The 20,624-nt window shown below is 36.2% G+C and overlaps 1 protein-coding gene across 18 annotated transcripts in view; it reads right to left on the bottom strand.

Moving 5' to 3' along the window:
- Positions 1-20,624, bottom strand: part of PTPRK (protein tyrosine phosphatase receptor type K) — a 553,640-nt gene that overhangs the window by 355,921 nt on the left and 177,095 nt on the right. The window lies entirely within an intron of this gene.

The following is a 20,624-nucleotide window of genomic DNA, read 5'->3' as shown; positions in this document are numbered from 1 at the left end:
TTTTGGAGGCCGAGGCGGGCGGATCACGAGGTCAGGAGATCGAGACCATCCTCCTGGCTAACACGGTGAAACCCCGTCTCTACCAAAAATACAAAAAATTAGCCGGGCGTGGTGGTGCGCGCCTGTAGTCCCAGCTACTCAGAGGCTGAGGCAGGAGAATGGCGTGAACCCGGGAGGCGGAATTTGCAGTGAGCCGGGATCGCGCCACTGCACTCCAGCCTGGGCGACAAAGCAAGACTCCGTCTCAAAAAAAAAAAAAAAATTCCCTAGAGCTGAGGATCAGGACCTAGTAGATTTCCCCATTTGGAGTCTCACCAACTAAGGTGTCAGCTAATCACCACTACTATTGGCCCCAGTTCTGTAATAGTCCCTACACTCTTGTAGGGCTACAAGAAACCCAGTTGAAAATCACCAATCTACTCCATTGCCTTTGACTTAGTAAGTGTTCATTGGTTATCTATCATGTGGAGGCACAGGACATAAAGAGTCCCACTCTCATAGCTCACATACAGACTTTCCATTGCAGGCAAAGGCCACATAGGGACTAAGTACAAAAATGAGACTGGAACACCAGGCTGCTGCTTTTAGTCCCAGAAAACTCTCCAGTAAAACAACCAATTGTTCTCATGTCATTGTGGATTTTAACAAAGACACATATCACAAAAATGCAAATATGCCTATTTATCACACAGAAGATGGAACACAAATTTCACTGTAAAATATCCTTTTTCTTTGCTAGCGTGTAATTTTAACCAAAATCTATCAGATGTAGTGTTACAGAACTCAGTGTTACAAGAGTTGCACTTGACCTTCTCTTCCTGACAACATGCAAAATCAATCTTCTGTATTCCCTCCCCAAAATTTGTACCCATGACACATTAAACACTCGATAACTACTAGTCTAACTTGTTCAATTAAACCTCAACAACAGATGCAAATCATGGCAGAGAGGATGGTGTCAACTACTTGACAAGCTGAATTTCAAATGTGACCAATTGCCACTGAGTAGCAGGTACCCTCTGGTTGAGAGCTTTTGGGAAGATTTCTGTAACACTTTAGTATAATCGAAGTACAGAATAAACAGATCATAGTGATAGTGGCTGATATTATTATTCACTTCTTTTTCCTAGTTATCCTCTTCTCTTGTAAGCTAGGATTCTTTTTGTTTCTCTTTCTTTCTCTCTGAGTCTCACAGATGGCACATTAATAGAATAAATTGTCCGTGTATATTTTGGAGAAATTATGTCTTTATTTTTAAACAGAACATCCTGGATCCCAACCCAATTTATAGAAGCAGGATGTTTCTAGTCCTTATTATATTCACATTCTGAAGTCAATGGTTGATTTAGCAAGATGTCTTTCAGATTCACCACTGCATAGCAGACCAATTATTCCTTTTAACGAGGACCAGCCCTGAGATCTTGGATAAGTTACTTAGTGTTTGTTATTGGGCCTTAGCATCTTCACAAACCTGTAGCCTATTTCCCCACTACTACAACAGTCTTTCCACACCCACCCCCCCGCCCCACCCCGCCCAATGCAATATTATGGCAGTAGTGCATTTAAATTTATTTTTAGAGGTCTGTATCAATTATGGCTTCTGAATGTCAACTTTAAAGTAGTAATCTCTAAATGATTTACTGGCTTTCTAATAGTCATTTTCTCCTGTTATAAAATAAACTGTCGTGTAAAAATATGCTTTGTGTCACATTTTAATTATATAGCATAATATTTACTATAAAGACCATTCAGGAATTTTCAGTCAGTTGTACTCTTAAGCTACAATAATTATTTTTCTTATTAAGGAAACAGGATAGGCAAAGTATATTCACTTGCAGGCATTGTCAATTTGATCATTAGGAATACAAAAGTCACAAAATAAAAGCTTTGTGAATAGTCTACACTATTTCAACATTTCAAGCAAGTTAAATAATAAAGAAAAATAGTGTTGCTAATTCATTTCTATAGAATGTTTCTGCTAAATGGCCCTCTTTCAATAATGCCTGACTACTGCCACATTCTCTGAGTGCTCTGGAATAATAATGCATTTATTGCACAGCTCCAGAAAGGAAGAATCAAGTACTAGCACCAAAAAGCCGTCTAAATCCTTCTGCCTACTGCCTTGATATAATGGCAATTTGTCCAGTAGGCACTAGGGAGGGAGCTGCCTGTCTGACCCAGTATTCCCTTCCATCATCCCAAACACAGAAGATACTGTGCTATTCTTATCAACATCTAAAAATTACTTCTGTAGTCTCCCAGAATAACTGGCTCCCAATCCTTACACTTGGGAAATTATACAATATGTACTTCCCTCATACTTTATGTTATAATTTAAACTTATTGACGACTGTTCTGTTACCAGCTAACTAATTCCTCAGATTTCTAACAAGAGTTTAGTTATCTCAAGGCTTAATAAAACATCTATGTTCCCACACATACAATGTAGTAGCTTTTAATTAAAACTTCTTTAAAGTGGCCTTACGAATATTCCTTACGGTCTCTTGAGCAACAGAGTTCTCAAATATGTCATTCAAGACAGAGAAAACTGTATATGCTTTTTATTTGTTTGTTTTAAATGCAACCTTTGTAGAGAGCAATTTGACATCAAAGACCTTTAAGAGATATTCATGAATAAACCACCAAAAGCAATTGCAACAAAAGCCAAAATTGACAAACGGTATCTAATTAAACCAAAGAGGTTCTGCACTGCAAAACAAACTATCATCAGAATGAACAGGCAACCTACAGAATGGGAAAAAATGTTTACAATCTATCCATTTGACAAGAGGCTAATATTCAGAATCTACAAGGAACTTAAACAAATTTACAAGAAAAAAAACCCATTAAAAAGTGGGTGAAAGATATGAACAGACACTTTTCAAAAGAAGACATTTATGCGGCCAACAAACATATGAAAAAAAAGCTCATCATCACTGGTCATTAGAGAAATGCAAATCAAAACCACAATGAGATACCATCTCACACCAGTTAGAATGGCAATCATTAAAAAGTCAGGAAAAAACAGATGCTGGAGAGGACGTGGAGTAATAGGAATGTTTTTACACTGTAGGTGGGAGTGTAAATTAGTTCGACCATTGTCGAAGACAGTGTGGCGATTCCTCAAGGATCTAGAACTACAAATACCATTTGACCCAGCAATCCCATTACTACGTATATACCCAAAGGATTATAAATCATTTTACTATAAAGACACAGACACACGTATGTTTACTGCAGCACTATTCACAATAGCAAAGACTTGGAACCAACCCAAATGCCCATCAATGATAGCCTGGATAAAGAAAACGTAGCACATATACACCATGGAAAACTATGCAGCCATAAAAAAGAATGAGTTCACATCCTTTCCAGGGACATGCATGGAGCTGGAAACCATAGTTCTCAGCAAACTATCACAAGAACAGAAAACAAAACACCACATTTTCTCACTCATAAGTGGGAGTTGAACAATGAGACCATATGGCACAGGGAGGGGAACAGCACACACCAGGGCCTGTTGGGGAGCAGGGGGAGGGATAGCATTACAAGAAACACCTAATGCAGCAAACCACCGTGGCACATGTATACTTATGTAACAAAACTGCAGGTTCTGTATATGTATCTCAGAACTTAAAATATATTTAAAAAAAGAAAAAAAGAGAGATATATGCCTTCTGGTCTGGGAATTCCATGTCTACAAATGTATATTAAACCATCAGGTATGTGTAAAAGATACAGGTTTAAAATATGCCTAACTCATTACACTATTTAAAATGGAGAAAAATTAAGTATTCTTAATATTCAATAATCAGTAATTTGCAAAATTATTGCAAACCAATTTAATGGACAACAATGCAGTCATTAAGAATTATATTATTTTAAAACAGTTTATGGAACATATTTACAATGTGTTAAGTAAAATATGCAGGTTGTAAAATATTAAACCCACTTATGAAAAATACATATTTAAGTTAAATAAATACATCCGTGTAAATGTGTGTATATTCGCATATGCACACACATAAACTTGTACATATGACTAGAAAAATATATAGCAAAATCTTAATGGTATATTATCTGGTGGGCTGTAATTGTCTTCTAGGTTTTCAAATAAGTTTTTGCATATGTACAGTTTCTGAGAGTTCTATAATGAATAGGCATTAGATTTGCACTTTTTTATTAAAACAGACTACATGAATACTATTGTACAAGAGGAAAATCAAATGAATAATGATAAATACTTAGTAAATAAACACAGGTGGGTATTTTTAGTCTTTTAAAAATAAATCCTATTTGTATCCTACAGATTAACAGCATCTTGGCATTCAAAAAACACAATACAAAAATTGAGTACTTCTTATTCCAATTCACTAAAAAATAGAAAGGGAGAGAAGACTTAAAACAAATGGCAGTTTTTACTAAAAAGAATGGCCAAGGAAAATAATATAATCTTCTATCTAGATGAATATATAATGCCCTATGGATTTTATATATTAGTGATTTTTTATCTTTAAGCTACACTTCTATGAATAAGGTATTTATATGGGAAATTCGATTAATAGTAAAGAAAATAATTAATTATAAATAGATTTCCATACTGTCTTCTAAAACTCTTTTAAATATGTATGTGTTGGTATACTTTAGTACACTAACATAATATTTGTATTGTCAGTTATTATTCAAAATCTGTTGAATGTGCCCTATAAACTAAAAGAAAAATTTCAGCTTCTCTGCTTAGTATTCACAACTTTCCATGATCTTATCCCAAAGTAACTTTGGTCATTTTACCTCCCACTTCTCTTCACAAACCACCTTCTCCAGTCCGACAGACCCCTCACTATTTTCTCCACACATCGTGCCAGTTTTCTTTCCTCGAACTGTCTCACAGTTTCTAAATGTCTAATTCTGGCCCCCAATTATACACTGCTTTTGTGCCAGTTTTAAATGATTTATATGGATATCATTTGTCAACCTCAGAAGGGTAATTATGTTCTCTTAGAAAGCATCTGACTTATTCAGAGTCCAATCAGAAGAGAGAAGCCACACAGTAAATTTAACAGTGAAAATGTAATATAAAGAATTACTACCTGTAAGAAGGTAGAAACTTTAAAGTTGTGAAGAAAACCTTAAAGAATAATCAAAGTACCCAAGAAAGAAACCAATGTAGACAGCGGAGGTTGCTGAGAATCAGATTTCCTTAAAGAAGTTGGAGTTGCAGCTCACGGAATGATAAAGTCTGCTGGGTCACTCAGGCCAGAGCCGGTCCTGCTCTAGGGAAGCAAGGGAAACAGGACACATTCTCCCTGCAGCAGAGTGGCATGAGGCCTGGGGTATGTGTGTGCCACAGCAAGGCGGTCACCAGGCCAGGTCTGGTGCTACAAGCTCACTGAGGGACTATGTCTGCTACATGCACACAGCTCTGCCCACCGTGCAGTACCACCAAGAAAAAACAACCCTAGGATCACAATTCAACCAAGAATAGATGTTTCTTCTTTCTTAAGTGTCTCTCCAGTGCCCTCTACTGACAAAGCTTAACACTGCGCCAGTTGTAAAGCAGAACCGCTTTACAGGGTCAAGTGCTGCTATCACAGAGCAGGTAATGAAGGATAAATTTTAAGCTCCAGGGCAATAAATTGATAACTGGCACCCTACCTAACAAGGGCTTTGCATACAATAGAAGTCTAATAAACACTTGTTACTTGATTAGTTAGATTACCAGTTGAAAGAGGAGGCAAAGACACTGAAAGAGGAGGCAAAGACATGAACAATTGAGACAGCAGTAGCTCTAACTATATGTGAGATATATAACCAGAAAATGTCAAAACAACAACAAAAAGAAAAACAAATGAAACTAGTTTATGCTGCTTTCAAACATTAAGATTTAATGAAAAAGTATAATGTTTGGAAGTACATATTTAATGTATTTGTCAGAGCCACACTGGTATACATAAGAAATCTTCTATTAAACAAACGTTCTCAAATGTTTTAGTCTCAAGGCCCCTTTATACTTGTGATATTAAGGATATCAAGCAGCTTTTGTTTCTGAGTTATATCAATATTGACCATATTAGAAATTAAAATGGAAAAAATTCAAAAATAATAATTTGTTTAAGATTAGCAATGATCTCATAATTTACTATCATATTTTCATGAAAAATAACCATTTCCCAAAATAAACAAAAAAAGATAGCAAGAAGATAAGCATTGTTTTACTTTTTACAAATCTCTTTAGTGTCTGTCTCAATAGAACACAATTAGATTCTCATTTTTACTTAATCCTTCAATCTGTTGTAGTATCATGCATCATGTAACCTCTGGGAAATTCTTCTATTCATTCATGAGACAATAAAAGAGAAAAAAGGAAAACTGTATCTCAGTGTTATTGATAAGCAATTTTGACCTCATGGATCACCTGAAAGAGTATGAGGGTCTACAGAGATCTTTGGATCACATGTAGAGAACCCTATATTTTAATATACATAAACCTTTTTATCACTCTGCTCTAATGAGAACATTATGTTGAGTCTATTTCACTCACTCAGTCTCTGCAGGGTATAAAGATGTACTCTATAAAATCAGTTAGAAAACAAAATCCTTCACCGGAGTGTTGGATGCCTGAAGAATGAAGATGAAAAAAGCTGAGAGATATATATATCTCTCAGGAGATTTATTATAAGGAATAGGCTCATATGATTGTGGAAGCTGAGAAGTCCAGTCTCAGGACAGGAAAGCTGATGGTATAATTCCAATCCGAGCCCAAAGGCCTGAGAAACAGGAGAGTCAATGGTATAAATTCCAGTTCAAGTCCAAGTCTGAGTCCAATAACCAGGAGAGCCTATGGTGTAAGTTCCAATCTGAGTCCAAGCCCAAAGGCAGGAGACTGATATCCCAGCTTGTAGACAGTCAGACACGGGGGAATTCTTACTCCTTATTCAACTCAGTACTTCAAGCGATTGGATGAGGCCCACCCACATTGGGGAGGGCTATCTGCTTTACTCAGTGTACCTTTCAAATGTTAATCACATCCAGAAACATACACACACACACACACACACACACACACACACACCCCTAGAAATAATGTTTAAGCTAATATCGCTGAGTCTAACTGACACATAAATCAACCATCACAAAGGGCTTTCTTCCACTCTAGTCTGCCACCATCAGAGAATCAGATTGTTACGTATGAGCAGAAGAGTACAGAGGACTAAGTAATATTCTATCCTCATAAGAAAAGTATTTTTATGTGTTCTGAAGACCATTTTGAATAGCTACCAAAGCACCAACGCACTGTGCAAAACAGCTAGCTCTTGGCATTGAGTGAGATTTTCCCAGTAGTAACAAAGAACATGCCAGAAACTGTTGGTGTAAAAAAACTAAAGACATTATACAATAATGTTGCTTCATGCCCAGACAGCTTAAGAAGCAATAATCAGGATCTCTAAGTAGAAAGAAGAGTGACAAGTGAAATCATTATTTGGGTCTCAGCCCATCTGGGATATTTTTTTTTTCTGTTATAAAATTAATGTCTCTAAGTACTTCTGTTACTATTACCTTTGTGCTGAAGGCAATGCCATTACCCTCCTTTTCATATCTTTCATCTTTTCATTTCTTTTTTCAAGCCTCTTCTCCCACCACCATTTTTTTTTCATCTGATTAAGTGGCAACAAATATAACCAATTATTAAAACTAAGGACTCAGTAATCAAACTAGGAATCAGTTTGATTTTTCCCCTCTTTTAATTAACTAGCAAGTCTCATTGTTTCTACTTCCTAGCTCTCTCCTCAATCCATTCATGTCTCTTCATAATCACTAGTTTTACTAAACTCCTGTTACCTCTCAGGAGGACAAATAGAATGGAATCCTAGCAAGTTTTATGATTTCCACACTACTAGCCCTACAATCGTTTCTGAAAGGCAGCCAGGTTAATTTTTTTAAATCTTTCTCATCGTCATATTGCATTGAGAATAAGATCCAAACTCTAGCCCCATCCCTCAGCTTCAATATGATCTAGTGCCTGCCTTCCTCTCCAACATTATTTCTTACACCTCTCTTCCCTTACATAAGATGTTCCAGATACAATGGGCTTTTTCTTTTTTAAAAAAAAAAAAACACCTAAGCTTATGCTTGTCTCAGTCTCCATGCACTGGACCTTCCTCTGTTTGAAATGTTCTGTCCTCAGCTGGCTGATTTTCATCATTCATCTATTGGTGAAGCATTCCTAGGTCGGTTAAATAAAGTAGTTCCTTCCAAGCTTCTTTCTAACATATCACTTTTTATTATATCCTTTATAGCACTTGCCACTTACTGAATTTATTTGTTTACTTAATTGAAAAACTCCATGAAAAGTTGGGATTTCATGTATGTTGTTCATCCAAAAATCTAGAACAAGGTCTGGAGTTTTCAGTTTGAAGTTGAATGTTTTATAAAAAAAGTCGGACAACTATCTATTTGTGTTTCCTGTGCTGCATTCCCATAGCACTTACATAATGCTCTTTTATGTACAAAATATACCATATCTGTCTGTGCATTCCCAGAACCCTAGTACAAGCTTTTTAAGATTAGAAACCTCTTTGGCCTCGCCAGCCCCTAACAGAGGGGCTGTGTAATCTGTAAACTCGGCAAGCTCCACTGAAGGTAAGCAAAAAATTTTTTTTAAGTATTTTTTATTCAAAGATAGTTAAAGAGAAAAAAAAAAGGTAAAATTTGAAATGATAATAAGCAAAGCTCTCAATCTTAAGAATAACCCTAAAATATTCCATTAATTTGGTTAAACAGACATCAGTGTCATCACTTTTTGTACAGTCTATTTTTAATTCTTCAAGCTTTTACATTCTATTATTTCTTAAGATGGATGTTTCTCTTCTAATGAAGTCTATCCCCTACATCATATAATTCATTTCTAAGACAGTATGAGGCAAATATTACGAAATGTCAGAAAAAGAAAAAGTAAACTTTCCCCCCAAACTCCAAAACAAATGAACTGAATTTGCATCTTCGTAGGAGTCTACTTTCAACAACTTTAGTTTCCTTAAAATGTCCCTCCCATTGCCTTGTAAAAATATAAACCTGTTTCCTTCACAGTCCGAAGGATAAAATTTCTCTTGATCTCTGAAGAAGTGCTTTGTATTTGTTCTAGGTAGCCAGCTTACATTTGAACACAGAAAAAATATATGGATTTCAGATAATAGCTTCTAAAAACCTTCAGGCAACACAGAAAAACTAAAATGAAAGTTTCAGTAGAAAGTAGCACATTTCTCCTTCTTAGGAAGTGGATGTCCTCATGGAATTTACCCGCTACACATTAAGATTTAGAAACTTGGCCAAGCATTGTTCTATAGTTTAATCCCCTTCCCCTACTACATCTTAGAGAGACAAAAAGCAAGTACTTGGCCATTACTTTGACAAAGAAAATTGCCAGTTTCATCTTTATGACACAGGAAACCTATGTCATAAATTGTTAAAAGGATTAGTGCCATCTGTTTCCTATTTCAAAGTGGCTAATTTTATAATAGGTTTTGAGTTCCTTTCCAGCACCTTCCAGTACTCCAGTTTTCCCTACTTCCTACACATCTATTTACTTGTCTATCCTGGGCAAATAATTTAGCCTCTCTCTGTCTTGTTTCCTCATCTTGAAGTGCCCACCCCACTGAGGTCCAGTGTGCAGACTAAACAAGACTGCCTCCATGATGTGCCAAGGCACACTGACAAGAGGAATAGATGGGTCCTCAATACTTGTTCCTTTAGACATATTCATTCCTTCCTCCAACAAACAGTAAAGAAAATAAAACTAGAAAATGTATGAAGAGAACACTTTCAAAGTTTAAAAACGAGATGACAATGTTAAAGGATGGTACTTTTAAAAACTTCCAACTTAATGGCACTTAACCTTCATAAGCTTTCTTAACCCTTCCCTTCACAACTCTACCTATCCCTTTCATTCCAATGTGAGTCAGTCCTCTTTCTCAGTCCTATCCTTCCTATTCCTCTCTAACCCTCCCTCTCTCACTTTTTCTTTGAAATCTGAAGTAAATTTAAAGTATTGTTGCCTCAACGCCCACTCCCAGAAACACATACACTTACTTCACCAACAATTTTAAAGGACTCATAGATCTAAGTTTAAGAACTCTTGTTTCAAGATTTCTCCAAATTCTGAAATTATGGCACTCTCCTAACAGCTATCCAACCTGCATAACTTTTATGTTACATGGTAGTGAAAAGTTTTGAGAAGCAGTTGTTAAAATGAAAAGCAACTTAAGAGAAAATAATCAGAGTAACATGACCCCAAAAGGCAATAAAGTCTTTGTCCTGTGGCCAATTTTGTAATCATCACTCACCTTTTAAAAATACCCAAGATTGAAATGAACAATTAAAGGTAAGAGAATGTAGAGTGGCCTGTGGCCTCTAGAAACTGCCTGAAGACTAAAAATCATGCTAACAATTCCCACCTGGTCTGGATACACTTCAACACTGTTAAACATTGAAGACCAGAACTGAAGGTCTAAAGAGAATGAGGGCACAACACGTCTATGATTTCCACATAAATGAATATTATCAAAGTCAAAACATTCTACTAAGTAGTCGCATTATGTCTGAATGTACCAAATTTTTATTTTTTGTTTCCCAGTGCATATTAAAGTTATGTTTACACAATACAATAGTCTATTAAGTGTGCAATAGCATGTCTAAAAAAAAGTATATAAGGTATATAAAATATATATCTTAATTTTAGAATAGTTTATTGCTAAAAAAAAAATACTAAAAATCATCTGAGCCTTCAGCAAGTCGTTATCTTTTTGCTACTAGAGGGTCTTGCCTCAATGCTGAGGACCGTGCTCTGGATTAGGCTTTGGCTTAAGGGAATGCTGTGGCTGGTTTAATCTTCTATCCAGACTACTGAAACTTTATCCATGTCAGCAATAAGGCTGTTACACTTTCTTATCATCTGGGTGTTCACTGGAGTAGCACTTCCAATTTCCTTCAATAACTTTTCCTTTGCATTCGAATCTTGGCTAACAGGCACAAGAGGCCCAGCTACCGGCCTGTCTCAGCTTTGATATACCTTCCTCACTAACATTTATCATTTTTAGCTTTTGATTTAAAGTGAGAGACCTGCGGCCGGGCACGATGGCTCATGCCTGTAACCCCAGCACTTTGGGAGGCCGAGGCGGGTGGATCACAAAGTCAGGAGATCTAGACCATCCTGGCTAGCATGGTGAAACCCCATCGCTAATAAAAATAGAAAAATTAGCCGGGCCTGGTGGTGGGTGCCTGTAGTCCCAGCTACTTGGGAGTCTGAGTCAGGAGAACAGCGTGAACCTGGGAGGTGGAGCTTGCAGTCAGCCTGGGTGACAGAGCCAGACTCCGTCTCAAAAAAAAAAAAAAAAGTGAGAGACCTGCAGTTATTCCGTTAAGTTGATCATTGACAGGCCACTGTAGGGTTATTAATTTGCTTAATTTCAATATTGTTGTGTCTCAGAGAACAGGGAGGGCTGAGGAGAGGAAGAAAGACAGGAACAGCCGTAGGTGGAACAGTCAGAATACATACAACATTTATCAGTTAAGCTCACCATCTTATACAGGAGCTGGTCGTGGTGCATGAAAAAATTACAACAGTAATATCAAAGATCACTGATCACAGATCACCATAACAGATACAATAATACTAATAAAGTATGTAATATTGTGAGAATTACCAAAATGTTACATTTTGTTACACAAAATGAAATACTGTGAGAATTACCAAAATGTTCAATTTGTGAAACATGCAATATCTGCAAAGTATAATGATGCAAAGCTCAATAAAACAATGTATGCCTGTAGTTGTACTGATGATGTAAGTTTCCTTCCAACTCAACTAGTCTATTATTCTGAAAGTTCCCACCTTTCAGACAACTATAACCTAGAAGAACTAAAGTACTTTTAGTACAAGAAGTACATGAAGAACAACTAGACCTTACTGTGATTCAAAACTAATAACAATTGTAACTATTCAATTTTATAACTGTAACAATGGTCACTGCTCCTAAGTAAGTAAATGGCAAGTAATGATCAATTAGAGAAGAATTCAGATTGAACAAAGTTTTTCAACTCAGTTCTCAGGAACAAGGATAATCAGGTCACAGGGGCAGTTCAACTGGCCACCAAAGAAGTTTCTTCCTTTATTAAACTTTAAGTCCACTAAAGTTCTTAATTATAATAAAAGACACTCCATGAAATATTCAAAAGGAAGGAAAAATATAATCTCCCCCATTATCCAAATGAAAGCAGATACCTGTTTATTAAATGGTTAAGGCCGGGCACGGTGGCTCACGCCTGTAATCCCAGCATTTTGGGAGGCTGAGGGGGGGGCTGTTCACGAGGTCAGGAGTTCAAGACCATCCTGGCCAACACGGTGAAATCCTGTCTCTACTAAAAATACAAAACTTAGCTGGGCATGGTGGCGGGCACCGGTAATCCTAGCTACCTGGGAGGCTGAGGTAGGAGAATCGCTTGAACCCGGGAGGCAGAGGTTGCAGTGAGCCAAGGCCACGCCATGCACTTCAGCCTGGGAGACAGAGTGAGACACTGTCTCAAAAACAAACAAACAAACAAACAAACAAAAGAATGGTTAAGAATGCAGGTTCTGAAGTCAGAGGCCTAAATTAACAGCCACATTCTGTCCCTTTCCACCACATCTCCTCTCTACCATTTTACTGATGAAAATGGGAGGCTTGGAACAGATAAATGTCGAGATATAATGAAAGCACTGTTTGAGAGGATTGTTGTGAGGATTACAGAAGTGGGAACTGTCAAAGGAAAAACATCTTTTCATTTTTTTATTTACAAAGTAGTATCACCTAAACCAAAAATCGGTCTGCTTGTTTGAAACAGTTCTGCCTTAGAGGTTCTAAGACGAGAAAAGGAAAATAAAAGCAAAAGGGAATGATAACAACAACAACAACAACAAAAAGGAGAGACTGAGCATAGCAAAATGAAGAAAAGAGCTCAAGTAGTAGAAGGAAAAAGAGATGAAATAAGTGCTTACACTTTAAAATGTTAAGTTCTGGGAAGATAAGAGAAAAAAGGGGAGAACAGGGCGGTAGAGAAAACAGGGTTATTTTATTTTCCATCTCACCAGTAGCTTCACAAACCATACAAATATAATAAAAGAAACTGAGGTCCTAGGATATAAAAAAGTAAAAGCGAATGGTGTCATCTCCTCAAATTTTGAGACTGGTGCTTTTGGTCACAAGATAATCTCCTATACCTCAAGGTTTTAGTATAAAATACATATTTAAAGAAAAAAAAAAAAACAAAACCTGAAACCCTTGTAAAGTCCCCTGAATCTACATTAACTTAAATCAGCTTTAATGAATTATTTACTGGTCCCCAATAATTGAGCAAAGTATAATATTAAATCATATCTCAGGTCTCTGGGATAAGCTATTCTACTTCCAGTGCTAGCAATGCAGTTATTATTTTGAAAAACAAAATTTAAAAAATAGCCAAAACACACCTGGTCAATTTTGAAATGCCACATTGAACAACGGTGAGGAAAGGAAGAGCACGCAAATACTTCTATGATTATTGCACACAAGTAATTCAACTTCATCTTAGCAAATACAATCACCCGAAGATATTCCTTCAACAAAACATTCCTTTTAAACATAATCAGAAAAGCTGCAGGATGCAAGTGACCTCCATTCCAACAGTGTTTTTGTTTTGTTTTGTTTTGTTTTGTTTGCCCTGAGAGCAACTGAGAATTGTACTTTAATGTTTTCATAAATGCTAACTTAAGGCTCAATGGGTAAACACAAACATTGAGAAATTGTAGAGTTTTAGTTCCCACACTAATTTTTTAAAGCTTCCCTCTGGGGTGTACTGTAGAAACTAAAATAAAAAACAACTTCAGCCAAAACAAGTAACAGTTAGATCTCAGACCAACAATCAAGCACAGGTGTCCTTCCCCCACCCCAAGGCGCTGGGAAAATGGGAGGTAATTTTTCTCTTACAGGAGGGAAGAAGAAACTTTCAATAGTGTCAAAAATTTCACTGTCACATCGTTCAATCTATTATTGAGATATACTTTCAGGTTTTCATTAACATTTATAAGCTAAATGGATGCAACTCAAGTACACAGACAGGATCAAATTTCTCTCCCTTGAGAATAACCATGAGCAAGAATATATCTCAAACATTTTCTTCTTCTAACTACAATATTATCAAGTATCTCCCTAAGAACTGTTTATGTAACTAAACAAATAAACAAAAACTTCTTTTGCTTTACAGTGATCCTACAAGCAGCGATTAAACTCTGCAAATACTATGAACTAGTAGTGCTTGCTTCAGTGATGGTGACACACATTCACCAGTAACAACACAATTCTATTGGTTGAAGCAATTAACTGCATGCTCAAGCACAGGTAAGAACCACACATTCCATCTGATGCTCAAAAATCCTCACAAACTTGGTCCATAAAAACCATGCCATGCTAACTTACCATGAACCACCAGCATGAACTCATAGCTCATAACAGTTCATGGTTCATAATAATAAGAAAATAAGCATTTTTGCCTGGTTTGCCCCTCCGTCTTGCAAAGCTTGTATTCTCTTTTCTCCCCTAAGAACCTTTATTTCTACTTTCTTCATAAGCTCTTATGTCCAATTATACAACTTTTTAGTTAATTAACAAACTTTACATTTCCCACTTTGTATTTGTTAGAATGTGTAGAATTTTCCAAGCTCAGCAGTAAACTTCTTAAAGGCTATTACCTCTTATTAGGCCTTTCTGTGTAGTGATCTACAGAAAGCTGATACTCCATCAATGGAAGTGTTGATGGTGACTTACTGGCATATAAATCATTAAAAGAATAGCTTAAGACAGTAAAAATATTTAATTCAACCAATCCTCCAGTGAGAAAGCTACTGAATATGTAAAGTGCTAAACATTGTACAGGAAAATGTGAAGTGGAAAAGGGTTAAGTAACCTGCTCAGATCTCAATTTGAATCTAACATTAAACTTATCTTCCTTAGCTCCTATACTGTGTCACCTATCAAAGTGAACAAGTAGTTCATTGGCAAAAGGATTGTTTAAATCGCATAGAAAACCCATGAGGATGAATCTGAAGTACTCTAACAGATACCATTTCAGTACTTTTCCTTCATGGGGCTTCTTCTGCACGGATGCGGCATCACACGAGTAATCAAAGCATCAACAAAGTGTGTGTCAAATAAAACTATGATGACCTCTACACAAGACAGTCTGGCTATGAAATCATATAATGGGGAGATATGACCTCATCAGGAAGGTGAGAAAGTCTCTCTGAAACAGTGATGTCTGAGCTGTGACCTGAAGAATGAAAGAGAGTTATTAGGAAGATCATTTCAGACAGAATAAACCACTTGTGCAAAAGACCTAGAAGAGGGCCAAGTATAAGAGACTGAAAGTTTGGCTGCAGAGGAGAAAATGGGGAAGATGACGATAGAGATGAAAGAAGTAAACAGACCAAGCAGGACTTGCAGGCAATGATAAACAGTTTTGTCTTTATCTTAAAAGTTATAGTTAAACACAGAAAAGAATGAGATGAAGGTTGCTATCACAAGTCAGATTTTCATTTTGGCAAATTACTCTGGCCACAATGTATAAAACAGATGAGTGATAGGATGGTGAGCAAAGTAGGTATGGGAGACCAGGAAGATAGTAGCTGTGGCAGTCAATAGAGGAAAAATGTTTTTAAATTTAGTAATAAATGATGGAGGTGATGTGAAGCAGTCAATCAAGACCTATATAGGAGGTAAGAACAGCAAAATTGGTGATGCATAGGATATACAAGAGACAGGTATCCAGAATGTACAACTATATTTCTGGTTACTACAACCAAATAAATAGTGTGCCATTCCCTGAGCCATGGTACATTGGATGAAGATCAAGTCTGGGAGAAAGATCAGTTCAAGTTCTTCAATGTAAACAGCAGAATCCACTGTATCACTTTCAACAAAAACAACCAAAAAAAAAAAGTATTAAAGAACCTTAGGAAGCCCAAATAATAACCCAAGTATATCCCAACCCCCCCACCAGCACTCAGGTTGGGTCCTGTGCTTTGCCGTCCCTGGAAGTCTATGCTTCCCCTCTCTGCAGAATGAAATCTTTATGATGCCTCCTCCTACTAAATAGCTTCCTAATCAATGTTCTTATAGGTATTCTGAATTGTGATTTGGTCACCTATTGATATCCTAGTTAAAGATGGCTGAAAAGGTGAGCTTTTTACTTCTTTCTGGGGCCATAAAAACTCGTAAGGCAAGAGATTCACCAAATATAGGAAAAACTGCCATGAACAAAAATAACAAATACACTCTAATGAAGGGAGGAATTAATTTTGTTGAGACATCCCAGCAAAGATGCTACAAAAGTATTTGTAAATCATCTACAGATGCATTTACGCATATAAATCCCATAATGCTATTATGTTTTTTGCTTTTGACATTTTCAAAAAAAAATCTTAAATATTTTATAAATAAAATATAACACAGTAAATTTACTTTATCAAAATAATGCTGCTCTGTATTTTATTATGGAGCATGGAATGTAGCAATCTGATTACAAACCTTTTTTCACTAAAATGCTACAGAGGACAAGGGAAATGAAATTCATCCTAAACTTCTAACTTACACAGCTAACTTTTACAATCATAAATTTTCCTATTTTTTACCAAAATGTTATTTCAATAGTGATTAACAATTTGGGTGACTTCCAGGAACCCACAACAGAATCTATCAGCAGTTAAATTAAAGCCATTTAATCTTGCACTAACAAGCCCGTGTGACTAATTCAGGTATCTGAAGCATGTTCACCTCTCGACCCTCACTAAACACATCTTGAATCTGAGTAGCCACCTACTAATGTATTTTTCCCAAATATAAGACCAAAATTCCCCTTTGAGTGTATTATATATTTATCTGGATCAGCATTCAATTTAAAAGACAATGTGTTTGGGGGAAGAAAAACTGACAAGCTGACATATGTGTCTGGAGAGGCAAAATTGGAACTAATTGTGATTGAAACACAATCATAATTTTCCTCTCCACAGTAGCTTTGGCAAAAATTGCTTCCTGGAACACAGAAAAAAAAAAATCCTTCTGTACCTAAGAAAATGAACATAAGTAAATAAATGAGAATCTAACAAGTAAGTTCATGGTGACAAATTGCTGCAGATAAACTTTCTGCCAGGCGGATTCCAGAAACAGCTTGACCCTAAGGACTTATTGACACTTAGAAAAGGTCCCACAAGGGACATCAATAATACCATAGGACATCTGATTCTTCTTTTATAGGTAGCAGCAGTTCCACAACCAAGTTTTTTAGGGCTAGTAAGGGAGGTAGTTTTGGCCACTGTTCTAGTTGCCCAGAATCAATATTTGGACTAAAATCCAAAGGTCAAAATTACTACCGTCACCCCATCCCATCCAAAATAAAACCAGTAAAAGAGAGTGGTGGTGAAAGAGGGGCAAGCTGCTAAGGAGCTAAGCATAAAGAAGATGCAGAAGTCTGAGGAATCTGATTCTTAGACAAACTTAAAAGATTTATTGAAAACTTCAAGAAGCATTGGATTTTAGGAGGCTGGCTAAAACAGCCTCCTACAATAAGTCACTTCGTGTAAGTGTAAACTACTTCTTGGATCTCTATCAAATTTTTGAAAATAGCTAAGAGTTCATTGGTCCAAACTCTCAGAATATAACCATATGGCCCATAGCATAAACATGGCAACCAGACAGGGCGTCAAGACTTTCTCCGTTGATGAACATTTCTTTCAGACACCAGTCTCAGTAAACTGATTTCCTTATGGAATCCCCCCATTCTAGCAGACCCAGCAACTGGGTAAGCATTATTAGTTTTACCTTAACAACCTCTAAATGTACAAGAAAGCGTGCTCTGTTAATTCCCTATGGGCTTTCAGGAAAGAGTTTAGAGTTTAAGGGTAAACTCCTGATTCAGTGTTTCTCAAACATGAGTAAAATCCCAAGCTTTGAAAAAGAAAACTTTCTCACAGACTGCAGTGTTAAGTTGAACTTTGCACAGATAAATATCTGAGTATTAACATACCATAAGTTTACTCATACAAAAAATGTATAAAATCAATACAGTTTAAATTAGCATCCTTTGTTATTTAATATAAAGTGATGTTTTGTGGAACCAAAAATGCAAATAGATTTAAGAGTAGAAAATAGGTACTTCTTTGTTTTATATTTTACATTTCACTTTTAGGTTTGATTCTTTTGGTTTTAATCATAATGAAACATCATTTGAGTTAATGTCATCATAATTTTTGTTATTTTTCTTTAATACTAATTTTTAGCCACTGATTCATGCTTTTGATAGACTAATAAATTTAATAGTACATTCTAAAATAATAGGAAAAGTTTAAATCTGCTTAATAAAAACAGTTCTCTGTATATTTACTATATTTGTTAGTAAACTTTTCCAAGTTAATATGTACAAAATCAGGAACTGCACAATATCTGTGCTTTAAAAAAGTCAATATGATGTCAACTGGTATTTCACAGCTTATTATAAATTTTGCATGCTTATGGTATGTGTTAACTGCCACATGGTTGGTTTTTTTTTTTTCTATATGTACTCTGAAATGTGATACAATTCGTCCTTTCACTTAGAAAATGTAATGTAAACACAAATGCAAATAATGCCTCTGAAGTATTTCTCAATGATTAAGAAATGATTACCTTAAGTATATGTATGTTAATTTTAGACTCATAAAGTAAAAATATGTAACTTTTTTAAAAAGCTTCATATAACTCAGATAATTCTGCATTCACACTGTAGTTTGAAAAGCACTGCCTTCACTCACTTAGTAGTAGACTCAAAGAGAATTTGTCACATACAATACCAATAACTGTATTAAGAAAAGAGTAAGTCCAAATTACTTTATTAAGTATTAATAACTGTATTAAGAAAAGATTAAGAAAAGAGTAAGTCCAAAAGGCACATTGGAATAAAAGTATGTCTATACAGGCCTAAATTAATTTTTGTGAAAGAAAATCCATAACTTTCTTTAATTTTTCTGGAGAAAAACATTTTTTCAAAAAGATGCTTCAAGGGATTCACCTCCTTAAAACATGTAAAGAATCATCACTTTATTTTCTATGCCTTTCTCTTTACCTGCAGCTTTACAACTTGATGCTAGGAAAGGCTTTCCTTCCCTTAAAATAGTAAAGTGAAAATTAAATAACTAATTATATGATTCCTTTTCAAGATGATTACCAGGAAGCATAGTATCTCATTTAAGTTCACCTAGAACAGCAACGTAGGACTTACTGCCTGGAGAATATAGGTTTATTTGTCATGGACTTGATTTTATAATTATATTTGCATTCCTACAGCTCAAGAGTCATTTTTCCTTATTTCTCTTTGCTATGCGGCCAATTATCTTTGCGATAAGTAACTTCGAATTATTTGCATAACAATGGGAGGCATAAGAAGGTATATACGGCCGGGTATCATGGCTCACGCCTGTAATCCCAGCACTTTAGGAGGCCGAGGCTGGTGGATCACCTGAGGTCAGGAGTTCGAGACCAGCCTGGACAATGTGGTGAAACTCCGTCTCTACTAAAAATACAAAAATTAGCTGGGCATGGTGGCACACGCTGGAAATCCCAGCTATTCAGGAGGCTGAGGCAGACAAATCATCTGAGCCCGGGAGGCAGAGGTTGCAGTGAGCCAAGATCTTACCACTGCACCGAAGCCTGGGTGACAGAGTGACACTCCATCTCAAAAAAGAGGAGAGGAGAGGAGGGGGGGGAGGGGAGGGGAGGAGAGATATAGATCCCAGGTTTCAGCACCAAAAAAAATTTATTTTTAAGTTCTAGAAATTAAATAATAATAATTAACATGAAGGTAGCTTCTACTTGTTACAAAGACCAAGGTTTCTGTAAGTGCCTACTCTACCTAACCAAAGCCCCGAAAGCCAATTATACATAAAATTGTGAATAGAGTTGGTCAATTGTAATTGCCTGCTAAGCCAGATCCAAGGAAGATTAAAGCCAGGTACTGGTTATTTATCTCAGTATTGAAGTATTTAAACTAAACACAGTTATGACCAAAAAAAAAGGCTCATTATGTAGTCATACCTCCATCCCGTCACCACCCTGAATAGCTGTGTGCTGGCTCTCTAATACGTGTTCATAAATTACATAAAAATGTATTGTTAATTGATTCCCACTTTTAGAACAAAATAGAAAATCTATATTGTGAACAAAATTAAAAGGGTAGAGCCAAGGGAAAAAGTATTATAAATTCAAAAGAAATATCTACAAATTATTTTTTTTAAAAAAAAGAACAGTTTTAAGTCATGCATAGTAGCACACAACTGTAGTCTCAGCTACTTAACAGCCTGAGGCAGGAGGATCACTTGAGCCCAGGAGTTTGAATCCAGCCTAGGCAACATAGCAAGGCCTCATTTCTAGAAAACAATTTAAAAATTAAAGAACAGGCTTATTACAGAAAATTTTCAAAGAAGAAACTTTTTTGGGTGGGGTGGGTAGAGACTGTCTGAATTAAATATTTCTTTCTGAAAAAGTATAGCTACCAAAAACTGTATTAGTTAACATTTTCATTGGTGAAAA

The sequence above is a fragment of the Papio anubis genome, chromosome 6, assembly GCF_008728515.1.
Source record: "Papio anubis isolate 15944 chromosome 6, Panubis1.0, whole genome shotgun sequence".
NCBI lineage: Eukaryota > Metazoa > Chordata > Mammalia > Primates > Cercopithecidae > Papio > Papio anubis.
The sequence above is the reverse complement of the archived record's forward strand: the minus strand, read 5'-3'. Positions and strand labels throughout refer to the sequence as shown.